Genomic DNA, 6,000 nt, shown 5'->3' on the forward strand with positions numbered 1-6,000 from the left:
ATCACAGTTTGGGGCAGTAAAACTATTTCGATTTTCTTAAACAGTATCTTGTTCGATGGGAAAGTGAATCTATTTGGTGCATTCGAGAGGTCAAATTTTAAAATTCCCAATAGTTTTAAAAGCGCCGGGAATTTTTACGCAAAATCGATTTTTGGTTCGAATCTAAAAATCGAATTGGTTTTTAGTGTAACTTTAAAACAAATGAACGTATACTCATGAAATATTCAATGGTTGCTTATATTTGCATTTTCTATACACGATAAAATTTTAAAAATATTTTGATTTGCTTTGAACTGTTTAGGAACATTTTCAGTTTCCAATTTTATTAGTCTTTTTTTCTATGCATAGATGGATGTCAATTATTTGTTGAGTAAAAAAGCTTGACATTTTAATACAAGGCTTCTACTATATTGTAATAATGACATTTGAAAAAATATTAAAAATCCTTAGTCACATTTTTTTTTATATGTGTTTAAAGTTCAAATCTTGACAAAATACTGAAAAATCACGAAAATTAGTAAATTATTTCGAGTTGAGAATTCATACATTTTTTTCTTTTTAAATCTAAGATTTTAAAATGTAATACAAGATTCCTTATAAGATTATATACCTTTAACAAAAAAAAATGTCTATAAGAAAGACAAAATAAATTTTTATGAGCGTTTGATAAATTCGAAACGTTTGTAAACGATTTTACAATATTGTAGACACCTACTGCGTTTTTCAAAAGTATATAACTTCAACAGACTTAAATCCGGATTCCGGACTATACGCTGCAGAATTTCAAAGTTTATTAGTAAAATTACACAATAAAAAACGACTGCAGTTGAAAATAATTTTATTTTTAAAAGTTAATTCATACAAGAAATTAAAAATATTATTTTAAATGCAAATTCAATGTCTGTTACCTATATAATGAAGACAATTACAAAAATAACAAATGGCGTATCTACTTACAAAGCAATACGAGGTAAATATTGAAAAAATAGAAATCATTAGACAATAACAGACTTATTCATTGTAGACATTTGAATCGCTACGACATTGCTAAAGTAGATAATAAGTTAATGAATGCGTTTCTCCATTACCTAGGTACATAGAACAGAAAATAAGTTAAAATATATTATGTATATAAATTATATACATAATGATAAAATGTATGATATTAAATAAGTCACATAAAATATAAACAAGACATGAACGCATCACGGGGACTACATAAAATGATTAATAATTTAATAAATAATTACGTTAATATAAATTTATAATATATTATATATATCACTTCTTGTTATTAAATTATTTTTAAACAATTATGTAAGGTTTTTAAAAAATAAAGATTAAAAAAAAAAAGGTAAGTCGTCTTCGCGTCCAAAGCAAACGCGCCCGCGACTCTATTATCCGCCCCGTAGGACTGGCCGTGAGAACTGTATAGAGGTGACCAGTGGCCATCATTATCTGCATCACCACCCACTCGCCATCACGTTTCTTTAAAATAATTATATTTATCTATTGTTTTTTACAACTTTAGATGTATTGTATCTCATTTTTTCGGCATAATTATTATCAAAATTGTTTAAAAAATTGCCATCAAATTATGATCTAATAAAATTATTCTATTTACATAGTAAAATCTTGTTTCTTGTTTTTCGCATTAAAGAGTACTTTAATATATATTTGGAAATTATATTGTTACCTACCTAGCGAATGAAAATGGTTGTAACGATTGGAGTGAAACATATTCAGAGTAATATAATATTTACATTGATAAAATATGTAGGTAAGGTAGGAATAGTAATTTGATAAAAATATAACATAAGTTATTTCTTTGAGCTGGCCAAAACTTGCCTCCCCTCATAGTTTAAAACTGAAATTACGCCACTAACTATACTCTTTAGATAGTCTATAGACTATAGTCCATCGCCATTCATCAATCAAGAGAATATTTTTTATCATATCTAAATTGTATATAAAAATCAAGGTTAATTTGAGTTGTTATATATATAGGTCATCATAATATTTAGTAAATTAATGTATTTTATTATCATGTTCAGTAATGTATTATAAATAATTTATAATACGTATATTGTATATATTTTGGATATATTTGTATATTTTGTGCTTGCAGATATATGAAAATGCCACTGAATATATTTATATATTCACATTTTCTATGTACCAAAATATTTTCAAAATATTTTGACTCTTTTTGAGCTATTAATTAGCATGCGAAAATTTCGATTTGTATTTTTCTATTTATATCTAAAGTTTGTAAATGTAATACAAGATTTTCCGTAAGTTTTCCTACATTATTTACAAGAAAAGAGTTTACTGGAGAGTCAAATAATTTTTTATGTGAAGTGAAGTTAGACATGGGTAACTTATATTCATTATACACCCGTAAATTATCATAATATTCTATATAGAATTAATTATAATTTCAACTAATTTCCTATTTTGTTGTAATTCAAATAACAGTAGGTACCTACTTGAAATTTTCACCAATCGTTTGTTTTATCATTTTCAGTACATGACACTATTATGTCTTATTGAGTTATTTATAGACATTTTCAATTTTTCATTTTTTATCCTAAAAATGTCAACATTTTTTTGCGTTGTGTCGAAATAATTGAAATGTTAATACAATGTTTTTCTTGAATTGTTAAAGTAACAGTTGAGAAATATTGAAGATTCATATACCCTGTTCAAAATAAGAAGCACATAGATTTGCATAAAAAAAAACAATTTTGCCTGTGACCGTCTATGCGTGCTTCTTATTTTGAACAGGGTATAGACATGACTTTTTTTATAAGTATTTTATGTACATTTTTGTAGTTAAGGATTGAAAATATAAAACAAAGTTTCTAATATGTGGTTAATACCTAATGAAACCAAAAAATCTAAACATATAAACACAGTGTTTTTTTTTATAGACACTTAATAAGTGTCCACTTGAATTCAAGTTAAAATGTGGACAAAAGTCAAAATTAGATAAGTAGGTATGTATGTAAATGAATATCGATTTCATTTTTATTGTTTGTGAGTACTTGAAACTATAAAAGTATAAAAGTAGCTATATAATTATAATTTATACAAACAATGACATTTTAAAACCCAATTATATCGGAAAAAATTAATTAAAACTACTGCGGACTGTGGTACGCTAATCCCTAATTGTCTAATTCCTATATGCCTATTGGCTATTATATAGGAGTAAAATGAATTGCTTTAAACACAATAATATCATGAAATATACTTTTTGTCACGTTTGCACCGAAAGTTTGGTTTTTGATAACGGTTGAAGCATTGAAGCATTGAAGCATTTAAATCATTGAATTTAAAATGTAACACATCCATTGCAGTGACTCGTCTATATATCCCTACAACAGAGTGTTTTAACCACTTGTTTACCTTTTTATATTTAAACTCAACTTGTAAGATATACATGATTTGTCTAACCCGTCTAGTCCGCACTTAGAATATCAACATTAGAAAGTCGTATAGGTGTAGGATCTGAAGAGGGATGATGCTGGTGTTATGTTTTTAATTAATATAGTTTCTGGGTCCATTGATCCAACGGTCAACGCTATTATCTAAAATTGGATTTCGAGTACCGTTAGTATAGGTATAATATAAGTAATAACTCGAAAGATATAGCACATACCTATAGAGGCTGATCCTCTAAAGTCTAAGAAAATGAATGTCTCAGGCGAACTGTGATACATTTATTTTGTAAAATCGTATTTTTAAATTATAATATGTATCATGTTTATGCAAAAATATCCTAGTATTTAATAAAAACAATAAAAGCTGTATGCCATAATTTATTAAATTAAATAAACAAAAAAACGTCGGAAAAAGTAAAAAAAAATTATAGATAAAATGTAGAACGCAAAACTAGTTTTTGACAAAATCGATTTCGACTTTTTGTTAAACTCTAGAAAAATAACCGTAGATACATTCAATTTTCACCGAGTGTATTATTGTAATATTAACATTTTCTATATAACGAAAAATTTTCAAAATATTTTGTCTTATATTCTGAGCGGAACAATAAAATCTGTTTTTAAAAAAATTTTTTTTTGTATATCATCACAGTTTGGGGCAGAAAAATTGCTTTGATTTTCTTCATTAATTTTCTTCAAATTTAACACCATCCATTACAGTGACCCATTTGTAACCTATATTCTGTACAGTAGAGTGACACAAACTTTACTCACTTTCTTAATTTTACAGCTAAAAACCTTTAATTGTTAGAAGTTGAAACTAGGTATATTTATAGGTACCTCTAACAGTCCAACCTATATACTACTAATATTTTTATTTATTTCAATTAAATGAATTGTTATTCTTATTTTTTCTATAATTCATATTTATCTATACCTACTAATATTAATATTAATTATTAACTAAATATGTATTTCAACTTTTAAGTTTCAAAAAATAAATTTTTTATTACAATTTATTATTATTATTACATTATAATATTTATTATATGTCATATATGATAGGTTATAGGTATATGCTTTTGACATATCGGCGACTGTCAACAATTTCACGGTTTAGCCGTTGAGGTTTCTAACGGTAATAGGTATACTAATATACCTAGTGAAGAGGCCATTTTCACAGAAAAAATTGGAGTTAAATAATATGAACTTGTAATAGTAAGTGAGTTGATTCAATAGCTACAATAGGTACTAAATATTAGAATAAAGTTTGAACTTTGGGAGACAATAGGTTAGTTTAGAAGAGTGTCTCAGTGGATGCGTTTTCCAAGGCGGACATGATGCAACTGGTCCAATAATTCATAATTGAACATTGAACTATTCAACCACTTTTTATGGTCGTTTGCGAGGTGCCGAGGTCGAACGGTTTAACCAACCAAGAACGTACGTAAATAATAAAATTGGTAGTCGATTTTTGAACTTATGAACGTTAATTGAACCGTCGAAGCGTCGACTGTCGTCTGTCGAGGTTCATGAACTGAACATAGAAGATAGAACCTAACCATCATAGGTACACCAGCACCTTTTAGTTTTTTGAACCCACTGAGAACCAAACAATTTTAATAGGTGATCGGTACTTGAACAGTCGATTGTTTATTGAACCATAATGGTTCATAAATTATTGAACTTAACACCATGCAGCAAATGTTCTCCTGCAATAAAATCACAGTGAACCAAATTTACTCGTCAATAAAATCTTGAAAACCTATGCAAAAATATTTGTTAGTATCGTAAAAAATAAAATTGAATTTTAATTCTGCAGAGTTGAATCATCTCTTTAAAAAGGCTGAGAACAACCGCTGATCCTGCAGGGGACACAGTTATTAAGGAATAACTAATTATAATTAATATTATATTTTAATAATTCCCATTAAACCTATAAAATCTTCCCAAAAATGTTTCAATTTTGAATTTTATCATTTCATTAAATAATTTTATGAATTGTTGTATAAAATATAAACATTGTTTATTTCAATGAAGGTACTATTTGTTTTAGATTCTGAGTGGAACGATGAATGTATTAATTTTACAATGATGTGTGTTTTTTTATTTTTTTTTTTTATTTTTTTTTTTATTTTTGTGTCTGTCATCACGTTTTAGGACAGTAAAAGTGCTTGGATTTTCTTCAACAGTACCTTTTCTGATAGGAAAGTGAATCTAGTTGGTACTTTGGGGGGTCAAAAGTAAAATTTTTCCAATAGTTTTCAAAAGCGCCGTGAAAAACAAAAGAAAAATTAAGGAAAAACGGGAATTTTTACGCAAAATCTGTTTTCGAGAAAATCGATTTTGGTTTTTGGTGTAACTTTAAAAAAAATGACCGCGTAGATATATGAAATTTTGACTGAATGTTTATCTTAGCATTTTCTATACACCATAACATTTTCAAAATATTTTGATTTATTTTGAGCTCTTTATGGACATTTTCATTTTCCATTTTTTTTTAGTTTTTTTTCTAAAAATATCAATAAAATTTTATTTGTTGGATAAAAAAGCT

This window comes from Acyrthosiphon pisum, chromosome A2 (genome assembly GCF_005508785.2).
Source record: "Acyrthosiphon pisum isolate AL4f chromosome A2, pea_aphid_22Mar2018_4r6ur, whole genome shotgun sequence".
In the NCBI taxonomy this organism is placed as follows: Eukaryota; Metazoa; Arthropoda; class Insecta; order Hemiptera; family Aphididae; genus Acyrthosiphon; species Acyrthosiphon pisum.